The 22,638-nt window shown below is 41.7% G+C and overlaps 1 long non-coding RNA gene across 1 annotated transcript in view; it reads left to right on the top strand.

Annotated features, from left to right (window-relative positions):
* LOC118921637 (uncharacterized) overlaps window positions 1-22,638 on the top strand; it is a 43,455-nt gene that overhangs the window by 348 nt on the left and 20,469 nt on the right. The gene's annotated exons all lie outside the window — the stretch shown is intronic.

The following is a 22,638-nucleotide window of genomic DNA, read 5'->3' on the forward strand; positions in this document are numbered from 1 at the left end:
GACTGTAGTGAGGAAAAAGTTCCCTGAGTGGTTTTGTTGCTGAATCAGCCAAGAATTAACTTCACTTAACCTCTTCCTCCTTTAATGTGCCCGTCTGAAATGCAGGAATGACTGGTGTAATTGTCAATGTCACAGGGATGTTTTGAGATTTAATTAATGTTTCTAGCCCACTCTGGAATATTCAGATGAAGGGAGAGTTGATAGGAATGGTGCTATTCTATGTTGTACTTACAAATTCTGACAAGTTGCAAAGCATGGTGTGTGGTACTGTACTTCAAACATACCAGCGTGATACCTCCAAGATTCCAGCTGACTTACCTAGAATCACCATCACCATCACTCTGCTGAAACCAACTACGTTTTGTTCATTTTTTGAAGGAAGATGTAAATACAAGGGTAATTAATAACAGTGATGACATTCAGGGAGATGACTTTAAACAAGTTGGTATGTTGCTGTGAGTAGACAGAGCACTTTTAGCCTCAAGGCAAGATGCAGTCCAGCTTCAAGACAGGGTAAGCATGTGCCAAAATCTGAGACCAAATGGAAGCTTCAAGTCAAACATGTGGGCGCCACTAGAAACCTTCCTAAAATCAAATCTATACTTTTGCATGATTTGGAATTGGCTTAGAATACTGTCTTTTCCATCCTGAAGAGACAGAAACCCTGAAATATTGTCAAGGAAAAACAATATGGGAGATGCTACTAAGACTCTGTCACGGGCTCAGGCTCCCTTTCTACACATAGTAACCAACAAACTTGGTTTTGCTTGATTAAAAAAATTGAATCTCGGAGCAAACAGGAATGTGGTGCTGAATGATGACAATGAAGGTGACGACAAGAAGAGTGGTAATGATGATAATAGCAAGCACATATGGAGGGCTTGCTTGGTGCCAGATGCTGTTCTAAGGGCTTTACATGTCTGGACTCATTTGATCTGGGCAAAAACTCTAGAAGATAAGACCTATTATTATTCCTGTTTTACAGACAAATAACTGAGGCTTGGAGACATTAAGTGTAGCTAACTTGTCTAAGGTCATATAGCTTAGCAGCTAGCAGTGGTTTTCAAAACATTAGTGTACTTACAGTCCCCTGGAAAACTAGTTAAAATTAATATTCTCAGCCCAAGACTAGAGATTCTGGTTCAGAAGTATGGGACAGGGGCTAAAAATACACTTTTAAATAAATATCCATTGTAACTTTACTCTAGGTGGTCTTTAAACCATCCTTTGGGAAACAGTGGCCCAGACCTACAAAAATGAGAGGCTGGGAATAAAAATTTGCCAGTGTTTCTTTAGGAATGGCCTTCCCTCTTTAGCTAAATAGTAGACCATTTGCCCACCTGGGGCTGTATGTCCTTGTAGTGAAAAATGACTGTATCAGGCTGCCATTACTTAATGAAAATAGCCCTTCAAAATATCCTGGTTGATTTTGTTAGCTTCCATATTTAACATTTAACCTTCTTTAATTTAATGTTTTAACATCACTTTAATTTAATGTTTTAAATAGATTTTCCTACCAGGAAGAGTATGTGCTGATCAACAGATGTGACTTTCAGCCAGTAGTTTTAACCTGAGAAGTAATGAGTAACTGGCATTGTACTTTTTATTAATCAGTCTATGATAACTCTGATTAATGTGAATCAATTCCACAGAGCCAGCTCTCTCCCTAATGAGCTGAAGACAATGAGTTTATGAACCTGTAAACCTCAGGACCAAAATATATTTTGAGGCCTGATTTATTCTTTCCTTAGTATACATACATCACTGAGCTGGAAGACATATTTTCAGACCCAGAATCCTGATATCTCAATCTGTCCAAATGGGTAAGTTATCATGTCTAATAAAACAGTTCATAAGAAATCCTTCATCTAGGTCCTACTCTTCCACACTTGGCTTTTAAACATCTGTGACCTCTGAGATATTGAGAGACATGCTGATGAGTTTTTAACATCCTTGCCCTTTCGCTCTTCTCAAATACCATTTGTCTGATTTGGAAAATGGTATAACCTGGTAAATCTGGAAAAGACACACAAATGAGCTTGGCCAGAGACATGCTATAGGGACTGAACTAACCCATATTGCACACCCACCTTTCCTTATGATACATTTTTAAAATAAAGCAAAACTGTGAGACCTGGTAAAGCCGGTACAGTTCCCATAGTCCCTCTAAATGAGAAAATTATCAAGGTATTTGCCTCTGTGCACATTCCACATCCTATGCTCTGGATGGAAGACTTAGTTTTAATTTCACTTCCTCCCTCCCAGCCTCTCTATGGCCACATTAGCCCTCTTTCTCTTTCCACACTCACTAAGCCCACTCCTCCTTTTGGGCCTTTGTTCCAGGCCTCCCCTACCTGTAATATTTTTATTCTCATCTTCCTACAATTGGCTTACTATTGTTCAAGTCTCATCTTAAATGCTGCCCTTCAGAGAGGCCTTTGCTGACGACCTCTATCTAAAGTAGTCACAATTACATTTTTCATTTAATTTCTGTATAGCATTTACCAATTGCTGATTTTTTCTTGCTTATTTATTTGTTTTTTTATAGTCTGTCTCTCTCAACTGAAATTTAAGCCTCACTCAGTCAAGAAACTGCTATTATCATATTTCTACTGTTATATCTACAGTGTCAAAAACTATGCCCTACTCAGGAGAGATGTTTGGGGAGGGAAAAAAAAGGAACACAGTGGAGAACATTTCTGATCTGAGGCTGATTCTGATTGTTGAAGACATCCACAAGCTGTTTCTTTGCTCAAGTCAAATATTTTTATCCACTTCCTTTGGAAACAAATCAGAGACCTTAAAGATGTGTTGAGTTTATTGCATAAGACTCACAGTGGTTAAAAAAAACAGATGAGTTATACTGTGAGTCTTTACTGGATATTTGTCATTAGCTCAGTCTCATAAGTTACTACAACAAGGAAAAACTGCTTAAGTGCTTGAATTCAGGTAGTTAAGTTTCAAAGAATAATAAAAACAATTATACAAAAAATTTTCTTTCCAAAGAGCTCAAAAATAGCTTGTTCATAGTAACGTAGTAAGGCATCTTCCACTGAAGTCTGGAACTAGGAGATGAGGTTGCCTTTTAAGCATTAAATCAGTACCACACACACACACACACACACACACACACACTCACACTCACACACCACACACAAGATATGATAAATTCACCAAAGGAATAAACGGATAACTGATAACCAGTGTGTATAACTCAGGACTTTGAAGACACCTGAAGTTCAGCCAAGCTGACCTGGGGGTAATCTCAGGATGGAAAGCCCCAGAATGTGACCATCAATTAACAACCATTAAGATAGTCAATTTTGGAGAAAGCCTAGATGAACAGAGACAATGGGCAGAGGTGCTGTCAGCCTATAGAGTGGAAAACCTAAGCCTAAGAAGTCAGATGTTGGTAACACCTTTCCAAATACTGTTGAGGGGAGAAAGGGGCTTGGTCCAAGGACTTGAGCTCTCAGGTCTCTTGGCAGATGAATCCTTTGATAAATCATCTACCTATCTCTCCTTACTCAGATTTCATGCTCTGAATACAGAATTTAAGTCACTTTGCCCTCTGTCCATAGGGAGCAAATGCTCTGATGTGCTGATGTGAGGATCCATCTGCTAGTTGATTACGTTTATCCTTAAAATGGAATAAATTTGAATTTTGGCTATTCAGCAATGCCTGTGAGTTTGGGTTAGTGTGAATCTATCCCTGAGATACAGTTTTAGAGCATGCAGTATTGACCCTATACTGCATGACATAGACTAGATCAAAACTTACACTGCCTGTGACAGGCTGGCTCTGAGAAGACAAGGACTGACACTGACCTAAGTTCAGGTCCTTCTCTCAAGTTCATCCATCATGTAACACATGACTTCCTGAGGGGAGTGAGGGAAAGACGAGAGGCCAGCAGTGCGTTCTAGCTGGGTCCATGTGCAAGAACCCTTAGGCCCCCCAGAGGAGCAATGGGAACTCTCGTCCACAGCTTGACAAACTTTTTGTAAAGGGCCAGATAAATTCATTAGGCTTGGCTAGCCAAGAAGACAGGTATGCCCAAGAGGGGAACAGGAACCAGAAGGGATGGACAAAAGCTATTGCCTCCCTGAACACTTGGGAGAACAAGGGTTATCAAAATTAAAGTGTGGGGAAGGCAAGATAAGACTTTTTAGAGAAAGCTAAGGAGAAAATGCCCTTGGCCAGGAAAAAGATGAGTTCAAGTAATTGGGGGAAAGTACCAAATCCAAGGTGTCTCTGAGACATTTCATAAGGTTCTCTAAGCTATACACCCACCCTTCTGTGTGTCTGTAACTGCCTGGCTCTCCGGGGGCCCTGGTGGCTCTCTACCATTCAGCTGGGTCAAGGGAGCTGCCCCAGGACTTTGGATAACACTGATAACACATCAGTGAATGAATGGGCATTGTTTTGAAACTGGATACTCCAGTTACAACTAAATATCTGTTTCCTTGAGTGGAGGAACAAGACTTACTGCAAGAACCCAATTTAACAACCAACTTTACTGTTTGCTTTTGGGTTGAGTATAGTACACAGTCAGGATATGCTTTTTTCCATGATAGCTTTTTATTATGCATTTCATTCTTCGGAATTTAAATCACTTTAAATTTTTATTTATTTAAACTCAAAATATGCAGCTGAACAGATTAGTGTAATTGACCAGAAGGTGAGCCGGGATCACACAGCGGTTGGGGATTCGGTGACAGAAATGTAAATGGAGCTTGGGCTCTGGGTTCTAATCTCCTATTACCATTCTACTGCAGTGATTCTCAAATGCTGCAACAGATAAGGTGGCTGTAGTTGGAAAAGCTCTTATTCCTCCATACCCTCACTCTGAATTTACTCCTTCATCTCATCTTGTTTGGGGTCTTCTAGAGAGCCCTTCAAACAAATCAAAACAAAACAAAACAAACATGAGTTTTACTACTCAAGCTGGAGAATGGTTCTGCTCATTTAGAAGTGGTCAGTAGAAGAGAACAGAAAGATCCTGAATCAGCAAATCCCATGAGCTTGGGTGATGCAAACCAGGAGACTGTGGCTGGGATCAGCCTCATTCACTGGCAAGAAGCTGCCCAGTAAATCACAAGATCAAACCATTTTAAGCCCTCTCTTTTCTAAAATAGAAGACAAGAGTGTGTCACACTCATATGCATTTTGAAAGCATCAAAGACCAGTAAATTTTTCTAGAATTTGAATCTGTGGCAAGCAAGTAACTTGAGTAAGATGACAAAACCATCCTCCACCAAATGAGAGTGGATTGTAAGGTTACCACATCCTTAAAACATACCAACATCCCTCTCCCTGAGAGGATAAAATGTAACTGTGGGGCTTAGGTAGGTTAATACCATCAGGCAAACATTAAGAGGAGACTGGAAGAGATTGACTGATCCTGGCATCAATATTATAGAGGTACTGTAGCTCTATCAGTGTAGCTTTTAAACACCTTATCTGATATAACATAAAACCTAGAGCCATCAACTAGAATCATACATTTTTGAGGTTGAATGGACCCTAGAGAAATTAACCAGATGAAGAAACTGAATCCTACCTTTGGACTCAAAATCTGTGGGCTGGCCTGGACCAGGAGCCTCCTGCAGACCTCTAGCATAGTGCATATCATATAGTATTCCCATTGTCTGAATCCTCTGTACTATGCCCCTTGACCACAAGACTGTGTTCTTTATCTTTGAATTGCTAACATCTAGCACAGTGTCTGGCACTTAGTAAGTGTCCAAATAATGCTTGTTAAGCCAATCAAGAGAAGCAAGAGTATGAATCCTAGGGCAACAGGAAGAAAACATTTAGAGGAAAAACCCTTCTCTGATCTCCCAGGGCAACATTACCTTAAAAAAGCAAAAGGGAGCTTAACCTCAGCGTGCCTTTTTTTAAGGGAACACCCCAAATCACAGATAAGCATTTGCTAGACTGCCCAGAGCTATCACTTCCATCATATTAACAGCATGGATTGCTTATTTTGTTTTACTGGAGTATTAGAACGAGCTCACTCACAGTTAAGTCCCTGCTTTAATTAAGCAGAAATAAATATTGGGCAGATAAGTGACTTTCATTCAAGTATTTCAGAAGTGTTTTACTTTTGAAGTCTGAACTATTAAGGATAGATTAAAAACAGCATTGTTTGAAGTTAAAAGTACAGTTTAGTGCTTCATGGAAAATGATTAAATGTAATTCTATCTCCCTAATGATCATAATGGTTCATCAGATTTACTAATTATTTGAAACAATCATATCTTTTCTGTATCTAAATTATTTGGCTCTTTTCTCTGAAAAGACTAAAAATATAGTGAAAAAAGAACTGTGCATTGCATATTTATAAGCCAACACAAGACAAAAGGAAGCAATAAAGAATTAAACATCACATTCTCTTAAGAAATGTTTTCTTTCAGTATTACATAAATTTCTTTGTGCTTTTCCATTTTCTTTTTGAAACCAAGTAACCCTATGACATTTCAAAGTGAAATAACTACACACACAATTTTTATGTAGAGGTTAGGATGACTTTTTTTTTAGAACCAAGTATAATTAACCACACACAGCATATTATTCATTGTCCTATGACCTTTGTTATTTAATTTCATATTCTGAAAATGTTTGTTTCTAAATTTAGCCAGGAAAATGAGGGAATGTCATGGTTGCTTTGCTGGCTGAACATTACAGAGGATTATAACTAGATGAATTTTCAAATGTGGATGTTTGAAAAATATATTATTTGTGTGCTTTGGCAGGTGAAAAGTTTAATAAAACCCAGTAATTTGGATTTACAGAGAGACTCCCCAACCAAAGTTCTGAAAAATTCTAAGTAACTGTAAGCACAGTGCCTGGTGGGGTCAAGGAGAAGAGGACATCTACTGCCAGGGGCTACCAATGTCCTTGAAAACACCCCCTACCCTTGCCGTCTTCTCCTATTGCCTCCAGAGACCATGTGACTGGTCCAGATATGGAGTTCAAAAAAATTTTTTTTTAAGTTGTGCAATCTCTTCGTCCAAACAGAAACAAAAATAACAAAACCTATGCTATCCATCAGGGACACCCATCAGACTTGCTGTGGCTGACCTGTGGTCTGGGGTAGAGGTCAGGGGGACCTCAGTGGAACGTAGGGCTGCGTGGGGTAATGGGGTGGAATTTTGGAATCTCTGCTCCGGTGAGCCACCCCAGAAGTCAGGTCACCCTCCCTGCTCTGACATGGCTGCTGCTGCCCAGGCCAGAGCTACATGCATGCTGGTAAAAGTGCCCGCTGCTTGGTACGCATCTGAGGGGGTCCCTGGGCCCAAAATCCAGCCCTGGATCCCCTTGCCAAAACCAGCTCCCTGGCCCAGGTCTGCTTCTGCAAGGAGGAAAGGGTACCTTTTGGTTACAACTGCCTAAAGAGGATGTGGTTTTCTTATTAGCACAAAAGTCTAAGGTGTAGTGAGGTCCAGGCCTGAGGCTGTGGATGTTCCTGAGAGAGCTTCTGACCCGACTCCAGTCCCAATCTTCCCGGCCTGCAGGTCCTGGGCCTGTAGCTCTCCTGCTGAGGTGAGGAGCCCCAGGATCAGCACCAAAGAGCAATGTCTCCCTTGCAGTCCATTCCTAAGGGAGAGGGTCTCAGCTTGGAAGCTTGGCCTCCGGGGCCTTGGGAAGCGGGGTGGGGTGCTGAGTGGCCTCCTCTGCCTGCACTAGGAAGCCTTTGTGCCCGGGGCCCGTTCCTGCTTTGGTCTGCAGCACTGGGGTGGACAGGCTGTTTACTGCCTCTCCTCCTCCACAACAAAGGAAAAGAGTCATGAAACACCTCTAGCTCTTCGGTTGTAAGAGCTTGATTCATTTTCCCTCTAAGGTGAATTTTAACTGTGCTCATAGATAACCACCCAAAGAAGCTCCTGGAAGTTTTAGTTTTATTTTTGGAGAGAAAGGCAAGGAATTTGGGCCTTCTCCAGAAATGCCCAACTCACCCCTTACATTTGCCTGGGTAACCTGACCCTTCAGGGAGCAGGCCAGACAGGGCACAACGGGAGGCCCACACTCCCTGTGTCCACACGTCTAGAAAGTATAAGGAAAGTTAAAAAAAAGTAAGCAATATGTGTTCCATCCTTCTATCTTGACAAGTAATGACAAAATGCAAACACATTTATAAAGCAATGGTCTTTATATGATGAAAGGTAGCAAAGATCAAAGATGATTAAATTTAATTATTGTATATGCTTGGATGAGCTAGTGTGGTTTTATATGAGTAACAAAAGACATAAATAATTCATAAACCATTAATTTATTCCACAACATTTATTTTATTTTCTTCATTTCAGCAAAATCACTAGTTATGCTATAACAACAAAGATTTTCATATAATTGTGTTTAATTGACAATAATAATAGATTAAAAGTAGAGTGTAACTTATTCAAAAATGTTTAAAATTTGAGCATATTTTTATCAAAAAGGTAAATTAAAGCAAATGAAAATTTTGAAATTATACTTAATTTTTGAAAAGTTATTGTTTAAAAATATTTATATTCTCCATTATAATTAAAAAATGAATATACCCACATTTTAAATAAGAATTATTTAAATATAACCAAACTTTTCAATTTAACTTTGAATATTTGATTAAAACTCATTAAATATATTTGCAAAAATTAAATAATTGCAAACCTAGTGTTTAGCATCCATTTACTTGTCAATATAAAGAATCAGTATTATGTTTCATGTACGCTATAGCTATATCTATGTATTTCCATTTTCAGAGAAATATGAATTGTTTGATATTACAATATCCTCAGTCACTGGGTGCACCTGTTGTGAACACCATCTAATTCTCAGGTGCCTCCAGGACTGTGAGATGGAACAGAAAGAGAAACAAGAAAAAGGATGCTTAGCACTCCCAGGTAACAGTACTTCCTTATGCAAGAATCTGTTGCATTCATACTCTTTGTGAGGAAGGACTTGACAACTTAATTATTTTGTCTTTTCTTACTTAAGAGCTGTCACCACTCAAATCTTTCCAAAGCAGTTTTTATTTCTAATGTAGGCAGCAGCACAGCTTACAAACCTTCTTCTGTTTTGAAGACAGAGGGACAGCTAGGTGCAGGCGTGTTTCTGTGAGTTCGGAGGGTCTTATCTCAGGAGGAAATGTTTGGGGTTATGGGTTGCACTGGGCCAGCAAGGAGTTCTGGATCCTGAGGGCCCCAGGCACCCATATGTCCTTCAATCAATTTAGTGTGTGTGGTAAATGTGGAGTGAAGGTCAGGGGTTTCTGTTTTCTGGGCCTCAGGGTGGTGCTATTTGGAAGTTTAGGAGAAATCATCCTAAAAATACCCTCTGTAGTTAGAATTCAGAAGCAGATATTTACATGGTAGAGATCCTGCTCTGCAGTTATGCTAACATTTTACCTCCCATTTTGCTATGAGAGTAGTTCTTTTTTCTTTTTGTCTTCCTCCTTTCCTTCCCCCAACTCCCAACCAGCTTTCTTTCACCCCTGATCCCCATACATAGCACAAATCTGGACTGATCTGGGATTCATCAGTCAATCTGTTTCTGATCTTGGTGCCATAATTCTTTTTTTTTTTTTGGTTGACAGTTTTACTGAGATATAATTCACATACCCACAATTTATTCATTTCAAGTATACACATTAAATTTTTTTTGTATATTCACAGAATTGTAAAACCGTCACTACAATCATCCTTAGAACATTTCATCAGCCCAGAAGTCCGTATTCATGTTGGAGCATGTATCAGGACTTCATTCCTTTTTTTGTTACTGAATAATATTCCATTGTACGGCTTTATCACATTTTATTTACCCATTCATCAGTTGATGGGCATGTGAACTCTTTTCATTTCTTAGCTAATACAAATAATGCTACTATGAACATCCATGTACAAGTGTTTGTGTTGACACATGTTTTCATTTCTCTTGGATATGTAGCTAGGAGTAGAATTGCTGGGGTACAGCAACTGTTTAACTCTCCAGGAATTACTAGACTGTAATCCAAAGAGGCTGCACCATTTTACATTCCCACCAGTAATATATGAAGGTTCCAATTTCTCCACGTCCTTGTCAACACTTGATATTGTCAATCTTTTTTATTATAGCCATCCTAGCAGGTGTGAGGTGGTATCTCATTGTGAATTTGATTTGTGTTTCTCTAATGGCTTATGATGGTGAAATTCTTTTTAACTGGCTATTCCTGATGAGACAAAGAACAAAAATCTTTGTGTAATACCTGACTCAATTCAGTGTTCATGGTGTTTAGATATGAATCAATTCAGAGAACAAAAGTGTTAGAAGGGAACTTAGACACAGGGCAGGCTCCTGCTTTACAACATAGCTAACCTGCAGGACTGGGGTTCCCTGCCTCCACTGTCAGAAAGTTCTGGCCTTTAGTGAGACTTTTTTTTTTTTTTTTTAATATGGAACTTTTAGTCACTGGGTCTAGTTTTGTTTTCTGAAGCAAGGAAAGCTGGCTCTTCACCCCAGCACCTCTCCTTCCCTTGACTGAATCCATCTACATATTTGTAAAGACAAGCTTTGGCAGTCCACTGAATTGTTGGCTTTTTCCTTTCCAGTTTGAGTTAATGAATGCAGCCTGAGGCTGGTATGCAGGTTTGGCCACACTCTCAGGCTGCAGCAACTCAGTGGGATTCTCATGAAAGTCATAGGTCTGAAGGGTAAAGACCAAAATCTGGGCAGAGGGGGCATAAGTAACTTGAAGAAGCACAAAGCGAAATCACTTTGCTTTGTTTTTAGTTACTATATTTTGAGATGTCAAATAGCTTTTTTTTTTTTTTTTTTTTTGGTAGACAATTATTTTTTTTATTGAAGGGTAGTTGACACACAGTATTACATTAGTTTCAGGTGTACAACACAGTGATTCAACATTTATATACATGATAATTCTAGGTACCAGCTATCACCATACCAAGCTGTTACAATATTTTGACTATATTCCTTATGCTATACATTACATCCCGGTTACTTATTTATTTTACCATTGGAAGTGTGCACTTTTTTTTTTTTTTGTGAGGGCATCTCTCATATTTATTGATCAAATGGTTGTTAACAACAATAAAATTCTGTATAGGGGAGTCAATGCTCAATGCATCAAATAGCTTTAAAAGAGGGTATGTGAATTTTATGTTTACTTTATGTTAAGAAGGTGTTGAGAGGGCAGTCTATAAAAACAGAGGCGTGGCCATCCACCTTCCTGTGCAGAAAAGAACATATTTAGCTCCTTTCCCTCAAGTGGCTTGCTTTGAAAGGGCACCTGCTATTGCTGTGGACATGTGGCAGGGTAAGTGGGTGCACCTGTCTGTGTGCTAGCTCCAGTCCACCCCCTTCTCGAACCTCACCTTCCTTCCCTCTCCAATCCTCCTCCAGTTCTTAGTCCTCCTTCTTCAGATCACTAAGGAAGATTTTCTCCTCGCCTTCTACTTGCATTCTAGAACTCTGTGGGCAAAATGCCCTAAACTAATTTCTTTTATTTCATGTTCCCAATCTGCCATTCTTCCTCATCGAAACTGATGGATTTCTCTTAAACGCACAGTGCTCCATTTCTTCCAGAGATCACATTTTTCTCTGTGCCACCACCCTTGGGGACTCACGGTTGTGCTGGCTTCCTCTCTCTGCTCCTCAGGCTCCAGTCCCTTTCTATTGTGTCACTGCCCACATGGCTGCTACACTGATGGTTCTGAAACCACAGACACCCCTACACCCCATCGCTTGCAATGGAATTAGAGGCCCCTCATAATCTGACCTTCTTGCCTTTGCAGGGGGCACTTCTGGGCACGGCTCCAGTCCAGTGACCCAGCAGCTACAAGTGGCCTTCACACGTGGGTGACTGGAACTCAGCAATAGCACACCAAATTCCTTCCTTTTCCTGGAATGCACAGAGCTACTGCTCCTCTCAAACCTTTGCATTCTGGAACATTCTCCCAGGTGTCCTCTCCAGGCTCACTGCTTTTCATTAGTCAGATCTCAGGTCAGAAAGCACTTCTCTGAGCCGTTCCATGATGACCCTCAAATGTAGCTCAGTGACAGAGGGATTTCTGTCTGCTTTGTTCTCTGCAGTATTGCCAACACCTAGAAGAGTGCTGGCACATGGCAGGCACCTGAGCAATACTTGCTGAATTATTAGAATAAAGCAGCTTCTACAGATAGTACTAGGTTGCCTAGGTTCTGCCATTCTGTGTTGGGCAGAAAGGAACTGAGGAATGAACAAAGGAAGGAGGGGCAAATGAGAAGAGAGGGGAAAAGAGCTCCTGGCAGGACAGAGGACAAACATGCATAGCTAGAGAGAAAATAGGCACAGGGTTTAGGGCCTGTTCTCCACTTTCTTTGATGTGGAAAATGCTTTCTGCTGTGATTAAAGCAAAAACCAAGCAGAAAAGGACACTTTTGAAGAGACCACAAAAAGAGACAATCCCTCCTCCCCAGGCCTCCGGCCTCTCCTCTTAATTTCCAGTTTTCATCAGCAAAATAAAAAATGGGTAGGTAAGTGTCAATTCCACTGCATATTAGGTTATTCCTTAGCCAAAAATATCAGCAAAAAGGGGGTCCAGGTTCAAGAGACACAAATTGTCTAAACTGTCTAAACTTTTAAAAAGTAGTTCCTTCTCAAATGCACATTGTTTCCTAAGACTTCGTGGCTACTCTCAATGGTATTTTGTTCACAACTGAACGACTTACCTGCCATGGTAGAAACTGATGCCACGTAAAGAACGTTCCCAACTCAGAAGCCCATTGTGCAACTATTCTTGATCTTTTTTGTCAAACTGGATCTTCTGCTTTGTTTGCCAAATGAAATCAAATGGATGTGTTATGTCATGGCATTAATTTGAAATTACTTCTACACTTGTATGAAATTACTTGTTTTTCTTTCTCGTTTCTTGCCCCCTTTTTATTACATGTAACAAGTCACATTGTAATTATGAAAGTGTGGAATTAAAGCAGCCTGCTAGTGTGCTGGGGCTGAGTAACGCTGCCAGTCTTGTTCAGATCTCTTGGTGACAGCCAAAGGGTGTAGTCACATGACTGTTCAGGATGGGCAATCCTCTAAGGCTAAAATGACATCACCAGTGAATACTCTGGGAGTTTGCAAATTTGCGATACAGAGGTTTACCAGGGAAAATAAGACCATGAGCCCTTTCTGGTTCTCCCATCCCCCATGTAAGTAGTTTTTTTCTAGTGGCTTTGGTTTTATGCTGAAGAGGAACTTGGTCCAGTTCTTGCTGGTACGTAGGAGTGTCATAGAAACGAAGGCTTCATAGACATGAAATCATCACTACTCCCAGTGTTTTAGTTATTCTTTCTCAGTTTAGTTATCCAATGCCTTAGGCCTCTATACTTGCTTCTTTCTTTCCTCACCTCTCTGGCGTTGGTGCATGATGTTTCCTTTGGCAGGCATGGCCTTTTCCCTGGCCCACTACCCTTGTCTGTCTGGTGAATACTATTCATCCTTCAAGACCATTTCAAATGACTTGTTCCATGTGAATTTTAGGTACATTTATGTTTACAGTTGTTACAGCTCCCTGATGAGTTAAAATTTTTCTCAAAAGGTAGTGATTCACTGTATCCCTAATAATGCTGTCTGACTTAAACTCATTTATCTGATAATAATATAATTTGTTTGATATAATTAATAGTAGACTAAAAGCCATATTAGTTTTTTTGTTTGTATTTTTCTAGCTTTATCTCTTTTTCATGCTTCTATTTTCTGTCCTTCTGCATCTTTACATAAAAAGTCTCTCATAAAAAGTATATCTGGATTTGTAATATTTTTCAGTGCAATATTTTCTGTATTTTTAATAGGCCAATTTAATCCATTTACCTTTGTTGTGATTACTGATATTTGGGTTTATTGCTATAATCTCATTTTGTCCTTCCAATTTGTGATGCTTTTTCTCTGCTTTCTTCTCACCCACTTTTTCTAATGTTGTAATAAATTCAAACTTTGTGGTTCTTCCTTTTTCATAAACCAGTTTGATGTGCTATTCATACGCAACACGTGAACTAGCAAGTTTCTGTCTGCTTGTTTCTTAGGGTTTCTTGTTTTAGTGAGGCAAATGAGAACATTCTAGAAGAGATTTAAAACTACTCATTGCATCACCAAGAATGAAGAATAGCTAAGAGGAGACTTGGAGAAAAACGATTTCTTAACAATTCTCATTGGGGACTATAGCAGTTAACAGCCAAGTAGCTAGTTCTCAAATGATGAGTCAACATGGTGTGCAAGACTGGACACAGAAAGATGGAATCTGTGTAATATAACTGCATCCAGTGTGAGGATGATACCTGTGGGGAAATTCCTTGAGAACTTGGCATGTCTGTACTACTACGTGCTATGTGGCTGCATGAGGAAGCAATTCTCCCATGATTTGCTTCTGTTCAGTCTGCTGTAAAACACTCATTCATTCAGTGTGCCATAATGATATTTGGCCTCCTCTTGTCTAGAGATCAGTTGTAAATGAAAAAGGGAGCCATTAGCTGTGATAGGATGCAGTATAATTAAACTGCCTGATAATCCAGAATATGCTTGTATCAATTTTTAAGATTATCATTTAAGTAAAAATACGTATTTTTAACATACTATGGCAAGCTTTGCTTTGTGGTATCTCTTTTTGGATTTTTTTTTCCCTAGAAAACAAGTACAGCATAGCTGTTAATAGCCTGGAACCTGGGGTTTGAGACAGATTGGGATTTATGTCCTGATTCTTCCATGCACTAGCCAGTTGATCTAAGGCAAGTTACGTGATCAGGCCAAACTCAGTTTCCCATATTCTATGTGAGGCTAATGATAAGTCTACTCATAGTGTTGTTGTGAGAATTTAATGAATTAAAGTATAATACATTTAAGGACTTTGGCATAAAGTTAATACTAAAAAAAAAGAAGTAGTAGCTATTATGAGGATTTTTGATAAATAAGGAGCTTCTTGGAGTCACTTTTTTTCAGATCTCTGTCCCTTAGCATGGAATGAGTCCTGGGACAGACCTGGCACTGTGTGAATATCGCTTTCTTTGCTTTGGGGATTTAATAGGCTGAGTGTGGTGGAAATCCCCTTGAACTTTAAGATGCCCCAAAGGAGGTCAGGAGTGTGACTTATACCCTCATGTGTGCCACCCTGAGCCAACAGAAATCAGGGGTGCTGGTAAACTCTTTGTTGGAGCAGATGTGGCCCCTTGATAAGGCTACCATGATCTTATACAATAACTTCCTCTTATCCACAAAGGATATGTTCCAAGACCCCCAGCAGGTGCTTGAAACCATGGATAGTAGTACCAAACCTTATATATATTATGATTTTTCCTATACATACATACATATGATAAAGTTTAATTTATAAATTAAGCACAGTAAGAGGTTAACAACAACCAATAATAAAATAAATAATTATAACAATATACTCTAGTAAAAGTTGTATGAATGTGGTCTCTCTCTCTCTAATTATCTTATTGTTCTGTACTCATCCTTCTTCTTGTGATGATGTGAGGTGACAAAATGCCTATGTGATTAGAAGAAGTGAGGTGAATGAAGTGATGATGTAGCATTAGGCTACTGCTGATGATATGTCAGAAGGAGGAGCATCTGCTCTGGACTGCAAGTGAATGTGGGTAATTGAAACTGTGAAAAGTAAAATTGCAGATAAGGGGGATGACTGTACCTCAAATCCTGATTTCCTTTCTAAACCCAGTTAGAAAGCAATCAGGTACCACAGTACAGCCAACCTTCTTACTCTGAGGAATCCTTACTTCTAGGACTAGGGAGAATCTTGTCTTAACTTGCTGAGTTAGAATTGGGAATGCATTTTCTTACACAAACACATGATTATTTGTAGGTGATAGGTACCAGCAGATTAAGTACTGTTAATAGTGGGTAAAATAAGGCCTTTAGGACCTACTTGAGACTCTAACCTCTTTAAGTAACATGTTTAACTATGGGAAGTACATTTTCAGTTCCAGATAACTAACAAACAAAATATTGAAACATAAGCTATTAGGAAAATGGGGCTGCATTCCTTCATATCTTTAATGCAGGAAAAGGAAGGAAAATTCTGTAGACCCCCAAAGTGAAGGAACAATTGGGCACTAGTGCATTTTTCTAAACTGGAGTTTAGCCAGGACAGCAGATGAACAGTTTCTTGCAAAGAGCAACATTGACTCCTTAGTGACCACCAGTGATGGGGACACTGATTGGTCCCATAGCCATGCAGTGCCCTTGCTATTTCTGAATGCCTCATTATTCCTTGGAGGATAGAAGGCCACCTTCTTTCCCAAGGCTTCTGGAAATTTCTGAGTATTGCCTTGAGGGGCCCTCTCTGTCTACTCTTTCACCCTAAAGCAGCAAGGCTCTAAGCACCTCTCCAAACTGTCTTTGCAAGATCACTCTCTATCCTTCTGTCACTCTGATTTCTGGTGTCTGACTGCTCTGGGCTGGGATCTCTCATCAGTCACTTAATTAACAGATAAATGCCAAGAGTCTACTATTGCTCAGGATTCCTCTAGGCTCTGGGAGAGTACAGAAGGGAAAAAGACAGAATCTCTGCTCTCAAGGAATTCACAAACTATATCCTAGACTGTAAAATACCTGTGTGTTCAAGCCAGCTAGCCTTGATCTGTATGTACCCCAGGTCTATCATTTCTTAGCCATGTACTTTGGGTCTCAGTTTTTCATCTATAAAGTGGGGATGGTAAAATCAGCTATCTCATAGGTTTGTCATAAGGATTATGTTACAAGATAAAACTCTTAGCAATGTCTGCACATAGTAAGTACTCAAAAATTAGCTATTGTTATTGTTATCATTATTCAGAAAGTCCAAGATGGGATATAGACTAGTCTAGGCTATGTAGGAAACTAATAACTTTCCTCAGTGCTCTTCTTAGTCTTCCCAGAACTGGGGGAGGAAGTACTGCTTTGTGGGTCACAGAAATGGGGATGGACTGGTGGGACAGGGGCCTTTGGGCCATGGAAGGGCTGCTATTGACTCCCTGCCAAAGGAAGGCTGCCTGTCTTGGCCCAGTTCTGCACTGAGCCCACAACTTGTTGGACTTGAAACTTCCTCTGTCTTTTTAAGAACACGCCAGGTGGGTGGAGATTCAAGACAAACACACAAGATGATGCAACCTTAACATAATAATGAAGCGGCATCTTAATTAACAAGAACAAAATGATATGGTAAAAACTTGATATACCTATGATAAATGCTTAAGGCAAGAAATACTTATTTATAAGTCTTGGTTCTGGACTTCTGGGTAATATTTTCTGAATGTGTTAATACCACCCACAGCTCTGTGGCAGTCACAGCAGGGAGGCCCTTTACTTACTGCCCTCCACCCTCAGAACCCTGCCACTCTGCTCCTATGTCTTTTCTTTCCCCAAACTGTGGTCTGCATCAGGCGGGAACTGCGTTTTAAACCCTGTCCACAGGCTTTGATGATTTTGGATGAAAGGCTAGGGTGATTTCTTAGGGGAGCCCCATGCTCGTTGCCATGTTTTAAAGCAGGGGCTGGTGGAGTAATGAATGGCAAAGCTCTCCCTTTCAAAAAGCGTGGTTGACTTCAGGTGACTCCAGCTTTTGCCGAGGACGATGTTTACTTTGCAGGCTTAACGACAGGGCTGACGTTCTGGGAGTGTAGCAATGATAGAGATTCAGACAAGAGGTCTCCACGGACCTCCTCCCTAGCAAGGCTGCTCCAGAGGGCATCGGGAGGGCAGATCCATTGAGCTTGGGACTTGGGCTTGAGACACAGCTCTTGTCAGAAGATTTTTAACCATGTGTCTGTGCGATTTTGCCCTCTGGAGAAATGTGTGTGCTCAGCAGCAACCTGGCCTTGTTCTCTTAGTTGATTATGCAACTGTGAGAAGAAAAACAAAAACAAAACAAAACACACATGGTTGTGATTCTATATTAGTTAAAAATATCCCTGTGGAATTTAAGGGCACCGCAGAAATCATCTGCAGATGGGAAAAAGTGAGTCCAGAGAAGGGAAGTGCCTTCTGGCCAATGGGTGGAAGAGCTAGGACAGAGCCAGGTTTGCCGTCCCTGGTCCTGTTCTCTTTTCATTATCCTACTTCTGTTGACAACCACGGAGGGTTCTTTCTCCCTTTGGCTGAACTCATCTTCCTTTCCAAACCCAAAAGGAGCCAAATTAATCCAGGAAATCCTAATTCACTTCCCAAGGCAGTGTGTTGTCCGTTGGCCATGCTGGATGGCTCGCTACTTCAGTTAAGTTTTTCAACATCTCGTATGAAAGCATGCCAATTACCACTAATTCTAAATAAATCAGTGTAGGTATTCAAAGTTTATAAATATAGACAATCTTGCTCTCCCTCTCATTCTCTTTCTTCCCTGGCTTTCTTCCCTTCACCCGCCTCCATCAATACACATTTTTTTTAAAGACTTTACTTGGGATCTGTATTTTGATGAAATCCTTAGCACTTGTTTTTTTTTTCAATCTTTATATTACCATCATTAATAATGAACATCATTAAAAATAGTGTTATAATAACTTATATTTTGCAGATTTTTTCCAGTATATTAATTTTGCAGTGTAGCTTTCAACTTTTCTCATGAGGGGGATGAGGAGGGTGCAGCCATGACTAGGTAGAGAGACTTCTGAAACTGTGGGCAGGGTGTTTGTGAATGTCTGGGCAGTGGAATATTTTTGCAGCATGGTGGGTGTTTTGAACTCTCTGGAAACTAAAAAGCAAGCTCCGCACATATACTTGATGGAGGTCCTCCCAATTTTGGATAACACAGAAGCTTTTCAGAAGCTTGAACCAAGTCCAAGTCAAATCTCAGCCCAGTGTAAGTGTGCAAATGCAAGGCAGAGTGGATCAGAGAAACGACACTGATCTGGGACCTCCGGGAGACCCAGGGCCTGGTGCTGGTTCTACCACTAGTAGTAATTTCCTAGCCTATAAAAAGGGACACTAATAGCTCCTATCTCATGGAATTGCTTTCACAATAAAAATAAAATAATGTACGTAGATTGCTGAGTGCAATGCCTGGCAGGCAAAAAGTGCTTGCTGTCTGTATGAGGTTCTAGTAGGCTTCTGGAGAACTGATAGCCAGTCAAGTGGAGAAGTCCCCCACTGGGGCAGTGAGACACCAGAGCTACGGCCAAAGGCTTGATTCCAAAGGTTAGATCTCAGATCCAGCATTTTCTAGCTGTGTGATCCTGGGGAAGTTACCTGACTTCTTTGAGCCTTAACATCCTTCTCTAGGGTTATTGCATGGATTAGTGAGGTAGAGCATGTGAGGCCCATGGCTTAATGCCTTGCATATAATAGGGGCTCAATAAAGAGTGGTTATCATTGCAGGTCCTTAGAGAAAGGAACCATAAGAAAACGGAGAAGTGTTAGGCTGGGGCGGGGTGGGAGCATTTGAAAAAACTAGGGGAGCAATGCAATGCCTTTGGGGCCTATATTAGTTTCCTGTGGCTGCTGTAACAATTTACCACAAACTTGGTGGCTTAAAAAAACAGAAATGTGTTCTTTCATAGCTTTGGAGGCCAGAAGTTTAAAGCCTGGGCTTCCATTAAGGTGTGGGCAGGGTCAGAGGTCCCCTGGAGGCTCTAGGGGAGAATCCTACCTTGCGTCTTCCAGCTTCTGGGGTAGAATCCTTCCTTGCCTCTTCCAGCTTCTGGGGGCTGCCGACATTCTTTGGTTTGTGGCTGTGTCACTCCAGTCTCTGCTTCTAGCTTCACGTGGACTGTCCTCTGTGTGTGTGTACATGTGAGTGTGTGTGCACAAGTGCATGTGTCTGTGAAATCTCCCCTTGCTTCTCTCTTAGAAAAACACTTGCAGAGGCATTTAGGGTTTACCTGGGCAATCCAGGATAAGCTCTCCATCTCTAAGTCCTCAATTTAATCATATCTACAAGGTCCCCTTTTCCTTATAAGGTCACATTAAGGGTCTAGGGATTAGGACCTAGTACCTTTGGGGAGCCACTCTTCTGCCTGCACAGGGCCCAATGCACCAGGCTTGGGAGAGGATTCCAGCTGGCCTTTCCACGCAGTGCTAAGGCAGCACAGGAGTGTGACGAGGAGGGGAGGAGAGCTGTCACCAGGGCAGAGGCAAGACAAAGCAGGGCAGAGCAGGGATGTGGAGGAGGCTGTGGGGATCACATGGCAGCAGGCAGGGTGACATCAGTGAAGCTGTGGGGCAGAGTGGAGCTCAGCACCAGCATCTGGCAGGGGCATGTTGATGGCCTCCAGGAGAAGTGTGAGTCACTTGGACACCCAGCCAGGGGAAGGAAGAGACCAAGGCCTGGCAGACTGCACCGGAGCCTCAGCCCTCGCCTAACCTCCCTAAGCTGGGCCCAGCTGGGCCACAGTGATTAGGACACAGTCCCTGTTGTTGATGAGTTCACAGCCTAGTGGGGAGGCCAGGCCTATCTCCTCCTTTATAGGCTGTCTTCCCTGTGTCTTCTCTTTCCGTTCTCCTCTGTGTCTCTTATAAGGACTCTTGTCATTGGATTTAGGTTCCACTCAAATAACCCAGGATGATCTCATCTCTAGGTCCTTCACTTGATTACATTTTCAGGGACTTTTTCCAAATAAAGTCACATTCACAGATCCCAGATGTGGGCATGTCTTTTAGAGGCCCTCATTCAACCCATTACACCTCCCTGTCGAAATTTACTTGTCCTATGCTTCATGCTCTCAGCAAAAAAAGTAATGATTTAATGTGTTACCTCTGTGCTTTATCAGAGAACTAGAGACTATGACTTGTCAAGAGGATGGCTTTTAGAGCTGGAATTTTGGGTACTACTTGGGCCTCTGAAAAAAGACAGCTTTGGGAAAAGGCTCTTTTATCATTAGCCCTCTCATTAGATCACAACCTGCTGTGGATTTGCCCCTGTGAGCCAGTCACAGGAAATCACGGGAGGACTGGAGGTGCTGCTCCACTATTGCATCTCCTCCTGGCTTTTTTAGTAACTTCTGCAGCTTTCTATTCTCAATTTCCCTTTTAACCAGTCATTAGTAGCAGTGCATAGGGCTAAGTGATTTACAAGCATCTTATTTAATCCTTAGAACATTGCGATGAGGGGGGTACTATCAATATCACACTTTGCAGGGGACTTCAAAGCTAGAGGTTAAATGACAGAGCCAGAACTTGAACCCAGAACCCAAGCTGTCTCCAGAGGAAGCTCCCACAGACCTTTGAACAGCATTGCTCTCAGAACTGTGCTGTCAAAAGTGTGATGGGAATGGCCAAGGGAGCAACGGTGGAACATGTGAAGTCACAGGCAGTTTCCTCAACCGCACATGTCCCCTTATCTCCCAGCAGGACTTGGTCAACCTCTGCCTAGAAGACTCCTTTTCAAATTTTAAGAGCAATAGCAAACATCTGACCCCTTTGAAGCTTTCTAGATCTGCCACACTCTAGCCAAGTGGAATTCTGTATATTCCTTCAGACCCATATAGATGCACACATTATTAATAGAGTGCTTTTAATATGCCTGGCCTCCCCACTAGGCTGTGAACTCATCAACAACAGGGACTGTGTCCTAGTCACTGTGGCCCAGCTGGGCCCAGCTTAGGGAGGTTAGGCGAGGGCTGAGGCTCCGGTGCAGTCTGCCAGGCCTTGGTCTCTCCCTTCCCCTGGCCGGGTGTCCAAGTGACTCACACTTCTCCTGGAGGCCATCAACATGCCCCTGCCAGATGCTGGTGCTGAGCTCCACTCTGCCCCACAGCTTCACTGATGTCACCCTGCCTGCTGCCATGTGATCCCCACAGCCTCCTCCACATCCCTGCTCTGCCCTGCTTTGTCTTGCCTCTGCCCTGGTGACAGCTCTCCTCCCCTCCTCGTCACACTCCTGTGCTGCCTTAGCACTGCGTGGAAAGGCCAGCTGGAATCCTCTCCCAAGCCTGGTGCATTGGGCCCTGTGCAGGCAGAAGAGTGGCTCCCCAAAGGTACTAGGTCCTAATCCCTAGACCCTTAATGTGACCTTATAAGGAAAAAGGAGACCTTGTAGGTATGATTAAATCAAGGATCTAGAGATGAGAGATTATCCTGGATTATCCAGGTAAGCCCTAAATGCTTCCAAGAGAGAAGCAGGGGGAGATTTCACACACACGTGTGCTTGTGCACACACACACATGCACGCATGCACACACAGAGGACAGGCCACGTGAAGCCAGAGGCAGAGACTGGAGTGACACAGCAACAAACCAAGGAATGTTGGCAGCCCCCAGAAACTGGAAGAGGCAAGGAAGGATTCTACCCCAGAGCCTCTGGGGAGCCCCTGACCCTGCGCACACCTTAATAGAAGCCCAGAGATACTGGTTCTGGAGTCCTGGCCTCCAGAGCTGTGAGAAAATGCATCTCCCATTTTAAGCCACCAAGTAGGTTGTAATTCCCTAAGGCAACCCAGGAAACTAAGTTAGGATGTGGGAAGGAGAAAGGGAAGGTGTGAGATGGTCCAACTATGGGCATTGAATACGAGCACTTAGAGGTAGGGAGACATGCTCACTGAGAAAGGTGCCCTTTCTGATGCTGTGTCCTTGATTTCGTCCACGCAGGTTTCCCTCACCTTACTCATTCATCCCTTCTGCCAATTTCAGCAATGTCATAGTGTGGCTAGCATTTCTGTAGTTCTTATTGTGGGCCTGCCAAACTCTGCTCTACACTCTGA

This window comes from Manis pentadactyla, chromosome 2 (assembly GCF_030020395.1).
Source record: "Manis pentadactyla isolate mManPen7 chromosome 2, mManPen7.hap1, whole genome shotgun sequence".
NCBI classification, from domain to species: domain Eukaryota; kingdom Metazoa; phylum Chordata; class Mammalia; order Pholidota; family Manidae; genus Manis; species Manis pentadactyla.